We start from the raw sequence: 18,781 nt of genomic DNA on the forward strand, positions 1-18,781 counted from the left end.
CATCCTTTCATTGTGCAGCACTGCAGTGTTGAGGTAGGATGCTTCATTCTGAGAGCCAGATAATGAGCTGTTCCCTCTGCAGAGGACAGAATCACAGAGCCAGCAGAGTTGAGCTGTATTAGAGAACACACACACAAACACACACACACACTCCTACACACACACAACACAGTCACATACACACACACATACTGAAAGGAAGATTTCTTGAGCCGAGACTCAAGGGAAGGCTGAAATTAGCCAGGCAACATAGTCGATTAGGCTGGTTTATTCAAACACATGGTCAGAGTCGGAGTGGACAACGCAGAATCTGCACAAAGGATTTCAACTTCTGTCCGCATGTGTGTGGGGCTGATGTGTGTAAATCCAAGTGAGCTGGAATAAATGCAGATGTGTATTTGTATAAATGTTTATTTCTGTGACTAATTCCATGTGAGTTGGGACTCCAGGCCCTTTTCCAAAAATACACAGCTACATTGTTCATCCTTAAGTGTAAACCCAGAACTGACTGATCACTACCAAATGTTGAGTTGCTGACTCCCTATAAGTCTTTGGACCCCTGTAGATCATCCCACACATATAAGACATTGATTCAGCCTTGAGTACAACTTATAAAAGTATATTGAAAATAGAAGATTCAAAACTTGATATGGAATGATGATGATACTACAAAATACAAAACACATTAAATGTCTCTCTCAGGTCAGCATACCAAAATCACCAATCTATCACACATACAGTAAACATAGTACACACACACACACACACACACACACACACAAACTATACAATAACCCGACAGGAGCTTGTAAACTTCTTAACCCCCCTGGAGGAGCCAGAGCACAGCACAGAGTGCGCTCTGGTTCCTCCACACAGCACGCACACAAACCAGACAGTGAGCCCACACTGCCACCCACCTCTGTTCCCGAGCACACAGCCCTGAGGTGCATGCAGCGTCACCCCAACTCGCCTGTAGTCAAAGTCCTGTTAGCATTGCAGTTGGCAGCAGTAGAGCCAGCTGTATATCTCTACACCACAGTATGCCTCAGGATAAACTGCTAGTCTGCTAGTGCTGGTTAGCAACTGCTGTCATGGCATCCTGCCCCCTTCTATCACAGGCACTCAGCGGCATAGAAGCCCCCTCCATCACACACACATACACACACAAATGCACCCTCACATAAACATTTAGCTGTCAAATCATAGGGCTCTCCTGCTGTGACCTCACATCACAGGGGAGGAGGAGAAGGAAAGGGAGCATGAGAGTGGAGAGAGAGAGAGAGGAGGGGGTTGGGGTTGCATGTAAGTCTTTTTTCAAGAGTGAGGGAGAGTGATAACAGGTTATGGCCAGAAACCATGGTAGCCTCAGTGAGGAGGAAGAAATTACTACAGCGAGCAAGGATAAGTAAGAAGACTAGTGTGTACCATGGGAAGGATGCTGCTGTAAGGAGAAGAAGAAGAAGAAGTAATACAAAAAATGTTGCTGGCAAGTTGCAGGGGTGAGAACAAACTGTGGGAGGGAGAGAAGAAGACAATTTAATTTTGATAGCTGTGAGGGCTTCGTCCGGTCTCTCAGCTGGAAATAAACATTACAGCCACACTGGAGGAACAGCAGGAAGGCAGCTGAGCTACAACAAAAAAACAAACAGCTGCAAGGCTCACTGCCCTGCTGCAATCTTCACCTTCATCTCCTCTTCCTCCTCCACTCATTCACTTTTTTTGTGGATCAACTCTCTCTCCCATCTTTACTTCCCCTTCTTTCTCATCCCTCCTTCCTGTATTTTCACCCTCTTATCCCTCTCTTCTGCTCCTGTCTTCCTCCGCTTATTTTTCCATCCCTACACTCATCCTCTCATTCATAATGGATAGTTTAGAGATATCCGCTTCCTGTAGTGGGCCCCGTGCCCCTGAGGCCAGTCAGGCTGTATTGATTCCTGAACCAGAGGAGTCATCAAGGCAGAGATAATAAGGTTTAAAGTCACAGGGAGTTTTATGCATCCTTCCCTCCCCCCATTGGGGAGTCCGTCCATCTTTCCCTGTTGTCTATTGTCTGTCTTGTCCAACAGAACATGTGTACAAATCCAATTAGCAGATGGATTCATTGGTTTAGAATTGGGAATTATCCAATCTGGATGTGTATCAAGTATTTATGTGAGGAAAAAAAGGACAGTAAGAGCAAGACTGAGCAAGAAGAAGAGTAGGGAATCTCTCGTAAAGTGTGCGTGTGTTAAGATATCATTTGTGTCAGTTTTATCCAGACAGCCTGCATTACATAACAATAAAAACAGCCAAAACACACTGTGTTTCAGCTTAAACAATCACCAAAGTACCACATAAATCCTTTCTCCTCTTGGCTTTCTGTGTGTGCTACATTAAGGTTCATTAGACAAGATATCTGCCCTATGCTGTGGCTAGCCTGTCCCTCCTTTGACCCAGGCCTATATATATATATATATATAGGTCAACATTGGCATTCAAGTGACTGATAATGTGTCACACACACAATGCTGCTCTTTTTAGGACTGGACGAACAAACACTTATGCCCTTCAGCAACTACATATAACAATGTCCAGTACAATAGGGATAAACCAGACATCTGTAGTGAAATCTGTTGTTCACTTAAAGCAGCACCTTCTATGGAATTCTACTGAGTCGTTGTTAGAGCTTCGAGAGGCGTTGCATCTTGAGGAACAACGGAGGGCGTCATTAAATAGGGCAATTTTCATGCTTGCTGAACAAAACACATACAATGTAAAGTGGGCTAAATACAAAGAGACAAATAGAAATATGTCAACAAAACAACTTTTCATGTCAGTATGATAAACCTGGAAGACTGACATTAATGGGAAGAAACAACATAATAATCTTTTCTTATACTACGCCTCTCTAATAGTTAGAACGTATGAGAAGCGGTCAGCATTATTCTACCACAGTATCAGTACTCACAACAGCAATATATTTATTATAGTCCATTTTTCTGCAATTCAAAATCATTTATAGACACAATAACGAGATCGGACTTGTCAGTATTGTAAACATAAATATAGTTATATTTAAACACCTCCATATCAATATGTAATCAATTCATCTTTTTCTTTTTTTCTTAATTAGTCAATAAATTTTCTGGTCCAGTAGATGTCCAAATCACATAGAAGGTTATGAAAGTGATATCATTTTGACATTTTTGCTCAAAAAATAACTTAAAAACTTTTTAACTGTTGTCAAAATTATTGCAAAATAATTTCCTGTTAAATAACTGATCAATTGATTGATAACGATTATGATAAGCAAACAAGTAGTTACTGTTCATTGAGCTAGAACACTCAAATAAACTAAAAACAAAAAATCTTAATGTAATGCTGCCATAAAGACCTGAGAACCTATTATAATAACTAAACCCACGCCATACTGAATCTTCTATACAATATTTATTTATATCAACCCTATTTATGAGTTGTTTTCCATGTGACAAATGTACTGTTTGTGCAAGGATTCAGAGCCAAGCTGGGCCTGTGTGAAGCAGATTACTGGAGCCAATACTTGTGACAGTAACAGTGACATTTTTGCAGCATTATACTGAGTTGTTACATCTATGTTCACAGCTTTATGCAGTATTCATGAGGAAGGGCTCCCCAAACAGTAGCATCTCTAATGATACCCCCGACTTTTATTCACATACACACAAAGACAGAGACCCTGAGGAGCCAGCCAACGGTGGCGACTGCTCCCATTGCCTTCTGGCAATCTCAGTCCTAAGATATGAGCTTTTTTTCTGGAGTGGAAAAATAGGTTTGACACTTAATTAGCAAACAAGGTCACCTCACAGAAGCCAGGTCCCATGTTTGTGTCTCCCTCTGTCCTGGAGATTTGACACTCTCTCCCTCTCCCCCGCTCTTTCTCTCTCTTTCTGCAAAGCACTCAAATGCAAACATGCTCAAATACAAACAAACATGATCTCTTCCCCTCTAACAACAGAGTGGGGAACTGATAATCATAATCATAACTGCAAAGCATAATCACTGACAGGGAGTCCATCGCCAGCTAACTGCCCACTACCTCTCTTTCCTCTTCACAAGCAACATCTCACCTCTGGGCTATCCTGTCTTCATTATCCATGTCTGCTCAGAAGACTGTTTGAACAAACTGCAGGTGAGAAGATTTCAGCAGAGGAGTCTTGAAGTGGCGACTATTAGCAGACACAGAGCTACTGTATGTGTGTAATGGCTGTAATCTTTACCTTCCTCCGCAGCGGTCTGACACACAGTCAAACCAAACAAGCCTCTCCTCCACATACTGCTTAATTTCTGAGTTTTCCTTCAGCATTGTCAGAGAAGCCCAGCAACTCCAGAGTGAGTGTGTGGGTGGATGTGTGCGTGTGTGAATAAGCAGTATGTGTGCACTGCACTGTAAGTGCGAGTCAGCTAAAGAGTGCAGTCTTTCCTAGCCTCAACACTTGAATGGACCTTTCCACCACCAGCATTACTGATTGTAAAATGGCAGAGAAAAATGTAGCGTCCAAGCACATGAGAATATAATGACCATTAAGACACAATATAAGTCAGTGAGGGTCACAGGCCAAACAAGATGCTTTTCACTGCATTCTGTGTGCATACAGCGACGTCTTTGTGGGCGAGACACTTATTAATCAATTCACTTCGTGTCTGTCAGTACATTTCGGGTAAATCTACGTCAGGGAGGTTAGATCAATCTCTGAAGTCTGAAGTCTGGTTCCCAGTGCTGTTGTCAGTACTTATGTTTCCCATTTTCCATTTCTCACAAAGACAAGTCCCACTAAATGTGTATGGAAAGACAGAAACCACCAATGTTTTGAGCATGTCAATACTTTCTGAAAACCACAGCCTGTGTGAATACGCCCCAAGCCAATTCAAAAGACAAAACAAAAAACAAAAAACAAAAGCGTTTAAAATTGGTCACAAATCCTATCCTATTTTATTGTTTTATTGCTACTAATTTTACTGTAGTCGTTGGCAATCACCACACAAACAGGAGTAAATTTCCAGCAGTGGATTTAGTTCCCTAATTAGTATTTTCTGGACAAAACAGTATATGTTGCATAGACTCAAAATAAGCCACAGTGCCCATGTTCATGATAATAGAAGAACACGTCATCCAGTGCAGCAGTGTGGCTCATTTATGTGTTTATTTTCTCTGCTTTTGGACAACAATGGAGGTGTATGGAACAGAGGAAAAAGCTACACATGGTTGAAAATTCCAACTTTCTTGTCCCTGCAACCATCTCCGTTCTCTTATAGGTGTTCAATTCATTCACATCATTTTCCTTCTCATCAAACCATTCAATGACCCCTTGTGTCCTATGGAACTATGACCATTTGTCATGTTTCTCCACTCATTCATTCAGGTGTTTTTCTTTAATTTGTCACCCCATCTGTATCTCAGGCTACTTGTTTGTAGGATCAATTTATTGTTGGTTTTAGTATATTCATTGGATTTGTTGACAATAAGAAACACATAGAATATCATCAGAATTTCCCTTTGTGTTGCAAGTTTACCCTCTTACTGTACTTTTTTCTCCACTTTTCCACTTCGCTGAACAAAAAAACACCCTGGATATCATTTTACCATTGTCCTTTCACTGTCTTCACCATTATAAGAAGCTCTCTGTTTGCACTAGAGTCAGCACAAACTCTTATGCCGTAAAGAAATATCTTTGTTGTTAATTACACTAAGGTCTCAAATTGCTACGATACAGGAAGTCCCCATACTTTTACTGCTCAGATTCTAAACTATTATATATACACTATTATGTGCTAAGTTTCCTGCTGTATTTGTATACATAAACAATGTGTCTCGATCTGCCCAACAAGATACATAGAGACTGTAGAAAAACAGGTGAAAACAGAAGCAAGGGAAAGGCAGACAGGGACAGCAGACTCATGCATGCACTGGACATGCTGAAGCTTTGGGAATGGTAATTTAATTTGGGGGTGCCATTGTGGCTGTTAACTCCCAATTCTATTGTAGCTTTGATGCAAAAGCAGCCCTATTGCCAAAGGCAGCGTTGCACAATTTGCAGCTTTCAGAACATGACGGGAAGCTCTTGTTTACTTTAAATTTTTCCTATTTCCTATAAATTTCTCTCCAAGGCAGATGTGGATGGATGATAGGAAATGAAATGAAAAGGGGAAAAACAAATGTCCCGCTACTAAGTCTCTGAACACAGTTGGTGCCTGTCTAGAATCTGGACCATAAAAGGGCATTTTTACAGATGTGTGGTGCACAAGACACATGCTGAGTTGTTTACTTTGGTAACTTATCACTTAGCGATTCATTAAAACAACTCAACCTCAATGAATCCCAAATGAAATATCATAATTCCAAGTTGGGTAGGGGAATGTAAACACCCTACGATCCTTCTGATAAATAAGTAACGTAGTATTGAGCGAGGAAACATGATTAACCCAAAACAAGGCACCTCGTTCTTAAGAAAGATTAGAGATTTCTGCAGTGGCACTTTAGGGCTGTTCAGTTCAAACAAGAGGCTCAGAAACCTCCTCCAGAGTTGAAAGTACACGAGACAAAGCCTACCCTGTGAATCCATTGACTGCCATACTGTATTAGTCTGTGCCAGTGCTTTTAAGCAGCACCATGCATATTCATGCCTTCCCATCGGGAAGTCTTCCTCCACCACTTGTGCCCCTTCAAGCTCCACAGTCTCTTTCAATGGGTGCATTTATGCGAAAAATAATATTCTCCTGTTATTTGACACTCAAGATTCTTAAGAAGCCACTATTTACAACAGTCAGCATGAGATCTTAGTCGGATTGCCAGAAACCTGAGTATGACAGCTGAGACAAGCTAATATTTGCTGATATATTACAGCATGTGAACACATTATCCCAATTACTGTTTCTCTGTTGGTTGTTTTCTTTGTATTAACAAAAAAAAATCTGATAATTCGCTGGCAGTGATATTTGCAAAGATGATAAAAACTTTATCTGGACCAAGCCCTTCACCTTCATCATATACGTTCATATCCGGAACACAGTGTCCATGTCAACAGATTCAGTCACCTGTGTTTACTGTGGAGCACATGGCCACAGTCAGACAGCCTGTTGGAGAGCAGTGTGTGTGCCGACTGACAATGAACACAGCCTGGGCAAAGACCTGAGTCATCTGTTGCCTCTTGGCCAAGTCACACCATGTGATCATGGCTCATGACACAGAACAGGTGCCCACTTAAACAACAGAAAAAGAACTGAGGGAGATGTATTTAAAAAGCGTGCTTAGATCACAAAGCTAGATTGTGATCAACCGACTGTGTAGGTAATGCTGCCACTATGATTAGGTTCATGTGCTGTTCCTTTAACAAACTGTAATCTTCAAACACAAAAATGGTACATCATGACATTACTTGGCTGTGTCAGCGTAAGGAGATACAGATGTGTGGGAGCTTTCTGGCATTCAGATCACAAGATTATGACTTTACATAAGGAAAATCATCTTTTCACTGTTATGAAGCTGTTTGCGCACAGTCCAACTGCTGTTAAAGACACAGCTCTGATAACAACCCACGCAGCGACACAGTTTACAGCATTTCACATCAAGCTTGCATTCCCTCTAGTTGCAGCAAGAAAGCTAAACTAGGTTAAGAGATTTTCATATGTTATGCTTCAAACAGATGCTTTTGCTTGACTGCCCTAAGAGTACTCACAGGGCCTTCTCACCTACATTAGGCTGGATTTTATTCATGGCAGTGCTTGAGTAAAACTAAAGCACTAAGCATCGACTTTTCAAAAGAATATGACTCTTGCTGCTTAATTTAGTAGCAATTACTCTGATAAAAAGGTCCAATTTGGATCTATTGGCACAAATGGAATATAATATGCATAATTATGTTCGCATTAGGGTATAATCCTCTGAATATAGGAATCGTAATGTTTTTGTTACCTTGGAATGAGCCTTTTATATCTACAGACGTCGCAGGTCGCCTTCCATGTTGAACCGGCAAGTTTCTACAGTGGTGCAGAAGGGTCAAACCAAACACTGGCTTTAAAAGGTTTCTCCTTTGCTCTTGGATGGGGAGGGAGAAGTGAATGAGTTGCGATCTGCAACTACAAACTACATTAAATCAAATAACCTATAATATTCAGATCTCATATTTCGTAGACTTAACAACACAACTGCAAAATGATATCACATCAGTCTTGCTTTTAAAAGATTTGACATCTTGGGGGTGTCCATTAAATATGAAGCTGGACCCAGGAGACAGTTAGCTTAAATTAGCATAAAGACTGGAAAAAGGGGGAAACAGCTAGCCTGGCTCTGTCCAAAGGTATTCTGGCATCTCTCCTGGTTGCCTGACAACCTCACAGTGATGACAAGACCGCAGGAAGTCACTTCACCGACCCAAGAAATAATCCATAAAACACTGTCAATTTTACACTTTGTTTTTTGTACAAGATATACTGTGTTTACTGGTGAGCTTTGGAGGGGGTAGGCACCTGCGTGTTCCTAAAATTATTCCTTTAATTAATATTCACCATTACTTACCATAACTTACTTATTACTATTTTTTTTCCATGATAATATTCCCAGTTTTGTGTTTTGTTTTTGTGAGAAACTGTGACTGATTAAATTATTTATATTGATGCCTAATATATACAGTTAATTACAGGCTTACACCTTTCATTCCACTGAAGTCAAATCATAATCTGGTTGGTCATGGGTCAATGTGAATAACATTAAGTACTTCAGCAGTCTCTAAACATGTAGTGGTTTCCATCCCCATTCACTGAGCACTGTTTTGCGTTGTCTTGTTGTCCTCTGTTGCAGGGGAATTAAGAAAAGTACAACCCCTCCTCTTTCTATCCATTGTGCATGTGTTTGTGTGTTTGTGTAGAGGGTGTATGTGTGCTTGCCTGACTGTGACGCTGTGCCCTTCACTCCGTCTGTCATCCACACACTATGGCCCTGTGTGTGGAGCATGAGTGGAGCTGTGTGTTGCAGATAAGAGTACTGCAAAGGCGGGGGTGTGTGTGAAAAGAGCAATGTAAAAAAAAAAAAATATTCAGTGCTCTTTCTCCCAGTCAGATTCACCTCTGGATGCCCTTTCCTTCACTCACCGCCATTACATCTCCTTTATGAATAATCCAACCAGTGACACTGGCCGCTGTACTACTGACATATGTCAGCACGAGGCCCACACGTACAGTATGGAGGCTGTCCACTGCCAAGCCCCACTGAACTCTGCACAAACACTCTATTAATATGCATGGACGGCTTATTTTCCTCCATGGGATGATAATTATTATTCAGACAGGCAGGGAATTGATGTTGTGATTGCTGGCACCTCCCTCAGTCTAGACGGCAAGTAATGAGAAGAAAAAGGGTGGTATCTTCACTCACATCTTCATTATCTGCCTTTTTACTGTTCATGTAAATTCCTCTACACTGATGCTGAAATGTCCAATGGTAGATTAAAAAGATCCGTAATTAGGAAGCTGGCTTCCCTTACTCTCCCTACCACCTCCCTTCCTCTTGGCATCAGGATGACTTGCCCGAGCAGTGGTCTGACTCATGATAATTAAAAGACAGAGATGGTAAACACCAAGATTGAACGTGTTATGTTTCATGGGGTAATATTAGCCACGTCTTCTTGGGGGCATTTTTCTGTTGCTAAGTAAAATTGTGGGAATAATGTCAGCACCATGAATTAGCAGATTGCAACAGAAGCTCCTGCAGCTACAAACTGAGCCAAGGAAATGAATCTGCAGCATAATTAGTGCACAAGTCTCATGCATAAGTCAGCCAGATTCCCTCAGAATGCCGGGTTCAGATCTGAATAATGATATGCCAACTGGAAAGAACAACTTTTGTTCGGGGACATTTTAGGGTAGTTTGTCGGAAGCTATTAGTGCTGGTGTTTTGTCCCACTAGGACATACAGAAAACATGACGCAGGTAGTTACATCACCTTGTGAGTTTGTGAGCCAGATGTGACAGTGTCACGCCAGCTAAAAAGTATTGCCCTGACGTGGCAGTTGGCAAGTCGTGGTCTTCTACAAAGAGTACACTGCTTGGAGTGAAGAGGGCTAAATAAGCATTGTTTGACCTCTTTTATCCTCTCTCATTAGCTATGCAACAAGAGGGTTGATTTGAGACCCTTTGAGAGAATCCAGAGAGAACAGGTTTGTTACTGTGAAATGGGAAACCAACCTGTTTGTCGTGATCACTTACCCCGAATGCTAATGTTGCCCACATCAATGGGCTCTTCATGTCGAGATGCAGCCTTGGGCCCAGGATCTCGGAGGCTGACCAGCAAAACACAAATACACCGGCAGCACAGCAAGCGAGCCAAGAGAGGACAGCGGCGGCCCACGGCCCAGAGTCTGCACCAGCCACAGCTTTTATTTCTGGTTACACCGATGTAAGGAATGAAGGGAGAGCTCCAAATGTTTTGTTCTTCTCTTTCTCATTATACCCCCGAACCCCCCTTCCTTCTCTCTCTGCCCCTTTTGTCTCTCTGCCTTTTACATAGCCAAAGAGCTGAACTAAAAACAACAGACATTTTAAATAAGTGTTGAATCAATACAGACAGGCAACAGTAAGGCTCCAGTCATAATAAGCAGCATTAATATACAATCAGTTTCTTTGCAGGCGAGCACAACTCAACTTTTAAGACTTTCAATCGATTCTGCTGGTGAAGATCATTCAGTCACTCATTACACCATCCAATGAATGGTTTGAAAATATAGTGCATATAGCGTTATTTTCAAAACTATATGGGAATATCATGGTATATTTATGGATGAAATTGCTTAGCAAAGAAAATGAAAATCGAAAAAAATGTGATAACATTAGAGTAAAATGACTACGGGTGGTCTCAGCAGAAGCACTGCAGGTAAACAAACAGGGAGATTGAATAATGTGTACAGCAATAGCACTTGCTGAGGCCCCTAGTGCTATGCTTCCCATCTGTAATGGGATTTCTTGGGTTTAAATGCACTTCACTCACTCTGTGGAGCCAGTAGGAAGCTAAACTATTGATCCACAAACAATTTAGCTGTCCAGCTGTCCAGAGTGAGGGAAAACAGGACGCCCCTAAATGTATAATGAGGCTTCCCAAGAGCTTCAGTATTCGCTCCACGTGCCAGGAGGCCTTCGCCTTTGGGTTCTCTCTGCGATTAGCCTTCTATCCATACACATCTCACACATACAGTCCCTTGCACAGAAGGCTAGAGGTCAACCAGCTAAAGAACTAGTGTGCTTCTCACCAAGGACGTTTTCTGATTAGTGTAAGAAACCCATTTGACCTCCTCAGTCGTTTATTATTTTCAACACACAACTGGTGAGGAGTTCAGGACTCCAGTTCAGTATGCTATCTCAGTAACAGGGCTGAGCTGTCCAACACGGCATGCATCATCACTGTGAGGCAATATATGCTGGGTTAGTAAGAAAAACATTATACAGTATACATGAAAGGTGATTGTATAAGCAGAAAAGTGTGGTTATCCTTGGAAGGCTTGCATGCTGAACTAGCATGTAGATGAACATGTGTTCTTTTCTCCCACACCAGCACCATAGCAACAACCCTTGCTCAAAGGCCCCAAGAGTGGCTTGGCCCCAACAAGGAAGACGCATTCGTACCTAATTGGACAGTTCCCTGCACCATCGGGCTTGTTCTTTATCACCAGCACTATAAGATAACAGTGCAAGCCGTTGAAACTACAGTAAACTTTCACAATCCCATGATAAACACAGATTAAATAGGATTAAATCCAAAACAATGCTGCCAATTACTAAGAATATCGATGATGAAGGATACAGATAAAATGATGCTACAGTCAAAATAATTGCGATATTATCACGATATTTATGAAAATATACTTCATACTTCTAAAATGGCAGTAAAACCTACAGTGATCACTTTCAATGTTAAGAAGCACATATACTTATTGCATCACAGATGCACCTCATGTGTTTTTGATCGCAATACAGGAATATATCATCCCATCCCTAGGGGAGTTGTGTACAGTTGTTTGGTTATGGTTTTGCCAGAAGCGAAGGTGATAATTTCTGTTCCAACCTTTCTCATCCAAAATGTCTACTCCAAACAAAAGCTATACCTTAACAACATCTGTCTTTTTTATGATCTGGATTTCACAATATGTTATTTAACGCCACGAAACAAACAAAACCAGATAAGGAATTCACTTGTAGACAACTGTAGAAGTTTCCTACATTGTAACACTCACTGGCTCAAATCCTAGGAAATAAATCAGACACACTCCACTGATTTTCAAATTGCATGAAATTGAAAGTTGTCTCTTACAGGACCAAAATAGCATATAGTGTTGTCTGACTGCACAGCTTCCCAACAGCTCTGTAAACAATGTATCTGCCTGTACGAAGGTGCAAAAACAGATGGCTCAAGACTCCCATGTGAGAAGTCAGTCCACTGTGTGCAACACAATATTTATGCTCAGTGAAATGTTAAACAAATTCACAAGGGGTAATCTGACACTTTGAGGAGAAGTTTAATTAAGATCTATTCACATTAGGATGCTTAAAATTGACTACTTAATTAGGGATAACTGTCCTCTGAACTTGTTAACCTTGCAATACTGTCATTTTTACTTCTTGTCTTCATGAATACAAACCTCTTTAGTATGGGTTAACAACAACCAAATGGCAATTAGCTATTTGATGAGATACTACTTGATACTACTGCGGAAATTGAAGGCATCCCAACGAAGCTAGATAAGGTTTGCCCTGCTATCAAGCAAACAAACAATTTTCTGTGCTGACATTGTACTGAAGGAAGTCAAATATTATCTGAAAAAATTAAAAAGGCTGATCATGCTGTTAACAGAAATTAGCAGGCGAAGGGCACACAGTTTTAATCTTCTTCTAATTGAGTCCATAAATCCCAAAAGATTTACTTTGATTGTAAAATCTAAAAATATCCCACAGGAAACCAAATGACAAATCAGAGAGAAGAAGTGAAAACCTGTCAAGTCTAACCTAGTTACAGATTTTAATTGTTCATTTAACTGTCTTAAAGTCATCAACTTAAACTCAACATTTAAAAACCATCCGACACAGATGGCTGTAAAGCAATAAAAGTATCATTCAGTAAATCAGTCATTTACCCAGTTAATCAGTGACCCCTGTAATAACTCAATATAGAATATTTTTTCACAATATTAATTAAATTCAGATTTTGAACTATTCAGTTACCCAAACAGACCACTGAACAGGAAACTTCATGAACTCTGCGATGACATTGATCAGTGTCATCCTACAAGCGGCAGGAGGAGATACCAGGATATTTCCGAACATTACCTGATTGTCCGGTCCAGATTATCTTAATGGAAATTAAGTAATCTGATTTTGAACAAGACATCACTTTGGCAGACAAACCGGAGAAACCACATGAGTCACCGAGGCACTTTATCAACAAACAAAATCGCCCTGATAAAAAGAAGGGGAACAGATTAAATGTTCTACGATAAAAGACACTTAAAGTCATATATTGAGGAGTGATTGGTTTTGATGTTTTTACAATGAGGCCACTTCTTCAAAAACCCATTTTTACCATGTCAGTAGATGAATGCCATGCCTCTCCAAAACCTTTAATGCTATAAATAAACAAAAAACTAGCAGTTGATATCAAATGAATCTATTTTTATCTTCAGCATTGAGCTGCATTCGTGTAAATCAACCAAACGCCACGCTGTACTTTATCCTGATCATAGATAGATAAGGAGGATACAAGTCCTGGAGCTAGATGAGTCACACTCACATACATACATGCATTTGTGTGTACACACACACTAAAACAACTTTAATCCAGTGCAGCTGAATAATAATTAATTTAGGGTCTGGCAATAAAAGTAACTAGCCTCCTGAGCAACTATTCAAGGTCATTAGATTCAAACAGGAAACAATGGCCACAGAAAGAGAACATCAGCCCAGGCAACAAAACCATAGTCGATCAGACTAATTGAACTTTTTGAAAGGGGAGTCCTACACAATGTTAGACACTCCAGCTATTAAAATATACAGCTAGCTACTGATGTTGGCAGCTGCATCAAGGATTAAGGATAACAAAGGATTCATTTCATTACCAATTCATCAGCCTATTATTTTTATTGTCTGGTTAATAACATTTTAGAAAAATACCAAACAGTTTACTATCACATCACACAAAAACGCAGGAGCATTTCTTACATCTGATAAGCTAGAACCAGCAAGTCTTTGTTTTTTTTTTGCTTTTTTGCTTGAAAAATCAATCAAAATAGCTCAATTACTTATCTGTCAATCAACTAATCAATTCATTGACTAATCATCTCAGCTCTAACCTGTAGTATCACCATTTGACAAGATGACAACAACTAAACGTTTAAAGATTTGAATACCTAACTACAATACATTTATCAACAAATCGGATACAAATGTGCACTGTGCCTATGGGTGTTCCCCATTTAGTTCGGTCTTTCCACATAAGATCTATGGGGTCACATGCATGCAGGGAGCAGAGAGCAGTCCACAGTGGGAGAATCAATGGCGGGCCTAGTGCAACTCGTATTCAGACAGCCAAAGATGGCAGATGGGGACTGAGGCCCTTTCTCGTCCTCAGGCATGAACAGAAGAGAGGTCTGTCTCCAGGCAAACACAGAACACGTCATGTCTCTGCCTCACTGCCGTACCATTAGTGGATCTCGCTATTGATCGCCGGTGCGTAAATTGCTGAGCAATCTAAAGGAAGCATCAAGACGAGGGCATTGCATGTTTTGTCAGCAGGACAGAGAGAAGCACTTGTACATGCAGTGAAGACAATTGCTGCAATAAAGGCTGGTGGGTGTGTGTGTGTCTGTGTGTGCGCGTGCGCACGTGTTGTGTTCATGTGCATAGGCTGCCTCGTCTTGGTGTATCATTCACTTTAACAACGAAACAAGTTTGGAGGACGTATTGCCTCCAGCATGACTGACACTGTATTCAGTGTGACAGAACCAACGGCGCCTAACAAACAAGCGCCGTTGTTTCCAAATGCCAACGCTGCCAATCAGTTTAGAGTCTTTTCAAAATCACACACAAAATCTATCTTGTTTTCTTCAGCTAATGCTTTGACTCTTTGCCCAAGATTTTGTCACCAAGGAAGGCTGGAAGGACATCTGGAAAACAAATCTAATCTCCTCAAAACTACTCTAAAATTACCTTAATCTTAGATGGCAAATATCCAAGCTTCTGCTTTGAGCACCAATATCACGTTGCTTATATAAGACATTAATGTTTAAAGGACATGGGAAAAAGGGGAAAAGGGCCTGTCTACCTCAGTACATGACAGATGTGTGTGACTGACGCTTCAAACCAAAGGAGAAGTAAATGTACGGTTATGTTGAGTCATTTGACTGTGACACTAATGTAGGCTGAGGCTGTAGCCTTGAAATGCATCATAGAACAGCCATATCTTGAAGGGTACTGTGTTATGTAAAAAGTTCCATGTCATGCTGGCTCTGCAAGCCACTGCAGCCCTACAGCCAAAGTGCTGGCAGCGGACAACTTATTACAAAATTCAAAACTCTATAGAGTATATTACATATTGCATTGTAGAGCAAGGGGGGGGGTAAAAATGTAAAATGATGCCCTGCACGCAGTGGGTTAGCCTACTTCTGAGCAGAGTAAATTCATTCACCTAGCATGAAGGAGAGGGCCTGTCCTCGGGGTGTACACAGGACAGCACAGGATGCATTAGCAGCAGTCAGGCTTACAAGATTCATAAAGTGCTCCACCAGACAGGCGGCCATGGAATCCCTCTGACATTTTGTGCCACATTCATGGCTCTGATTCAGTCAGGACAAACACAGAGTGAAGAAGGAACTCACACACGGCACTAAATTGCAAATAAAGCCGAAATGAAAATCTGGGTCAGAAACATTAACAGTCCCCAGGAGCAGAATGTGGTCACACATTTATCAATCAGACTGTCTGAAAATACACGTTTTTATAGTAGATGATGAAAAATCTCTGACAAGTAACAGGTGTGGAGACACCCGCCCCACATTAGGTTCTTAAGGAACAAACTAACCTGTTCATAAACATCTATTAATATGCTCATCTGAGACCAAAAATCCAAAATAACATGTGCAGATTCAGTCCCATTAGAAATCCCAATTCCCTTCTAGTGGTGTTATTGATCACATTGAGAATTACAATTACAAGCTCGTTAGACCACAGTAAAGGATTGTCTGCTGTCTATTGCAGGAAACTATGCTAAAAGCCACTCACTCAAGCCATTACTGAACATTATGAAACCTATAACCATCATGTAAGCAAACATTGAGTTGCAAACAGCCTTCACCATGTAGCTTAATCACCATGAGCAAAACCATAGCAGCTATTAACTGAGATTATTAACAATTCCCCAGAATATCAGAATATCAATGAATACAGTGTATTTTTTTTATAAATAGGAATGCTTCTTGAATGACTTATGATTGCAGCTACAGAAACCTCCATCATCCCTTTTCACTATGTCATCACTGTGTGCACTGCTATTAAAAAACATCACATAACAGTGCCTAGCCCATACTTTGGCAACACGTAGCATGGACAGTTTCTCTCCACTGAAGACAATTCTGGCGAGTCAGGACCAGGACGCGCCCATGACACCTTCTCCGGCACCTGACATGCTGACAGAATAACCCTGCAACGGGGCCATTACCGAGCAGATGACAGAGTCGAGCTATACGCCTCAATCCATCTCTGCACTAACACCGGGACAAGCGTTTTTTTTAGTTCCACCCCAGATGAAAGTGTTTACAGTCGTCGGGTGCTTCCTGATCTCTCGGCTATAAGGCAGGCGGCAGTTTGAATCCTCGGTATGTGCGGCGCTATAAGGCTATGGCCTCCGGCGTGGTCTAATTAATGCTGCATTAAATACCCAAGACTTATTAGTTGAATGCAGATGTGCTGTATGTTGCAGAAGCATATCACAGCATCCCTGCATCTGCTCTGTGCATCGACTATTATTATTTTTTTGGGGAGGGAAGTGCATGCCAGGATGTGCAGCAGATCATGTAACAGCAGCATCCCCATACCACGCCATAATAAGTCAGATATTGCACACACGGTAGATATCTCTCTGTATCTGATAGCACACACTAAAAATAAATACACAGTTTCTTCGTTATCAAATCGTTAGCAATTCTGCATTGCGGAGGGCTGCATTTAAGCTCCATCCCATCCGCGCATCCCACTCTGTTGTAAACAACACTGATTTTAACCAGCTGTCAAAACGCTGTTCTCTGCAAAGGATCTCTAAACAATCAGTTTTTCACTACATCTTGACCGGTTTCCCCTCCAGTGTCCTTACCTTCCGTAGCGGGCAACAGTCGGTGCTTCACGATGATCACACCTGCTCAGCACCGCATCGCCGGGCGCTCAAGAGCGGGGAAAGAAACTGACAGAGCAGCGGTCCTGTCCCCGTGGATTGGATGAGGGGTTGTGACTGTCAGCTTAAGGGGGCGCTAGATCTGCTTGTTCCACAGGACCAAAGGAGCAGTGGCTCCCACAGTGGTGTCCGGGTTCCTCCTGAGCTCCAGCAAAGGTTCCCCCAGCAATGAGAAGGAGAGGAACATTTAAACAAAACATAAACAAAAAAAGTTTATGCTTGTAAAAACCTTTAATATCTCACACGTTATAATAAATGAAATGACCCAACATTGCCTCAGTGTGTTAGATACAGTAGTATTTATGGGTTGGCTTAAATCAGATTAAAATCTTTTTTATTATATTATTAATATTTTAAGGCTCTCTTATGAAAGGTTTAAAGTATGCAACGTCTGTTGTGATCAGCACTAACTCGAGGCTCCATGTAATTTAATAGAGAGAAAGAGACTACAGTGGTTACATGTTACAGTAATATATGTGTCAACCACAATATCAAAGTTAATGTTAATCATATTCATATGATTCATTAAGTTGATAGCATCAGCGTCAGTATTATATAGGCTGCTCCACCTACCAACCTTTCACCTTTTTACTACATTGTCTTCTGTATGTTGCCTGTTTTTAGACCTATCCGCCTTTCTTACTTCCTTGAGTTTCGTCTACCTGTCTGACTGCATTCAGTGATAGCTGTTTTTTATTTTATTTTGGTCTAGTGTAGACGGTTTTGCCCTTGAACTTCTGTCCCAAGTGTACACTAAGTTAACATCCCTATCCCTGATGCTCACAAAAATCAATTGGCTGTAAGGTATACCAAAGATAACACAATGTTTTGTTTAAGCATATACAAATATAACAATAGGCTCATTTAGATTATTGTTCACTTTTACACTGCATAACACAGTGGCTTGTGAGCAGCTGAAGCTACCCCTAGCTAGCTGAGTCCCAAAAAGATGTTGACGTTGAGCTCCGAGCACCACAAACTAAATTTTGTTCCATTGTTTTGTCACAGCAGCAAATGTTTCAGAGCAAGAAATGTCAAAATATGAGCAGATAAATCTATTTGCATGACTAAACACCACCAGGGGTGGATGAGAAATGAGTGTGACTGCTGCCTGCATGTAACTGTCAGCCTATTTTTCATCATGCACATATCAAAAGGGCACCTCTACTAATTATAATGCCTTGCCTACATGTCAGTCCAAACATGAGACCATCTCAATCCCCTGGGATTAGATTTAAATTTTGGATGTAAACACCACACAGCAAATAATAATCTGCTGTGGCGGCGGCCCATAAATAATGCAGGAATGTTAGTGAAAGAGCAGGGTAGAATTAATTGAAGGAC

At 41.0% G+C, this 18,781-nt stretch overlaps 1 protein-coding gene across 5 annotated transcripts in view; it reads right to left on the bottom strand.

Moving 5' to 3' along the window:
- The window catches only part of cntn1a (contactin 1a), a 63,109-nt gene extending 45,616 nt beyond the window's left edge, over window positions 1-17,493 (bottom strand). For 2 of the 5 annotated variants that reach the window (XM_035665419.1, XM_035665415.1), the window contains exon 1: window positions 17,360-17,493. The gene's annotated coding sequence lies outside the window, so the exon portion shown is untranslated. Of the gene's footprint in view, window positions 1-917; window positions 1,097-4,088; window positions 4,219-4,238; window positions 4,366-17,359 lie in introns of those variants that run through there. The other 3 variants (XM_035665416.1, XM_035665418.1, XM_035665417.1) reach the window with 3 other exon arrangements.
- Between the last annotated feature and the right edge of the window lie 1,288 nt (window positions 17,494-18,781).

This window comes from Morone saxatilis, unplaced genomic scaffold (genome assembly GCF_004916995.1).
Source record: "Morone saxatilis isolate NCDOM2014 unplaced genomic scaffold, NCSU_SB_2.0 Contig2, whole genome shotgun sequence".
Taxonomy (NCBI): domain Eukaryota; kingdom Metazoa; phylum Chordata; class Actinopteri; family Moronidae; genus Morone; species Morone saxatilis.